The sequence below is a fragment of the Nannospalax galili genome, unplaced genomic scaffold, assembly GCF_000622305.1.
Source record: "Nannospalax galili isolate Female #2095 unplaced genomic scaffold, S.galili_v1.0 scaffold470, whole genome shotgun sequence".
Classification (NCBI taxonomy): domain Eukaryota; kingdom Metazoa; phylum Chordata; class Mammalia; order Rodentia; family Spalacidae; genus Nannospalax; species Nannospalax galili.
The window spans coordinates 501,125-501,460 of record NW_008327352.1 but is presented as its reverse complement, the minus strand read 5'-3'; positions in this window follow the sequence as shown (position 1 = coordinate 501,460).

The following is a 336-nucleotide window of genomic DNA, read 5'->3' as shown; positions in this document are numbered from 1 at the left end:
GTGGGAGAGGAAGGCTGTCTATCTGACGAGTTTGTATTCATGCTCAGATGCCGAGGAGCTCAGAAGGTGGTTGACTGTGACCAGTGATAGTCATGTATATAGAGATTAGAAATGCATGTGAAAACGTCTCAGTGTCAATTGCCTAGGAACGAATTCTTCTGTATGAAAAAAAAAAACTAGTGTCTTCTTGAAGTCCCTCAAATTAAGGTAAAGAATAAGAACAAATCATTCTGGAAGAATGCAAAGGAAAATAGCTTTAGATACTTAAATGACAATTGAATTTATTCTTATAATTGTTTTAATAGCTTTTATATAATCTTCATCGCTATTATGAGA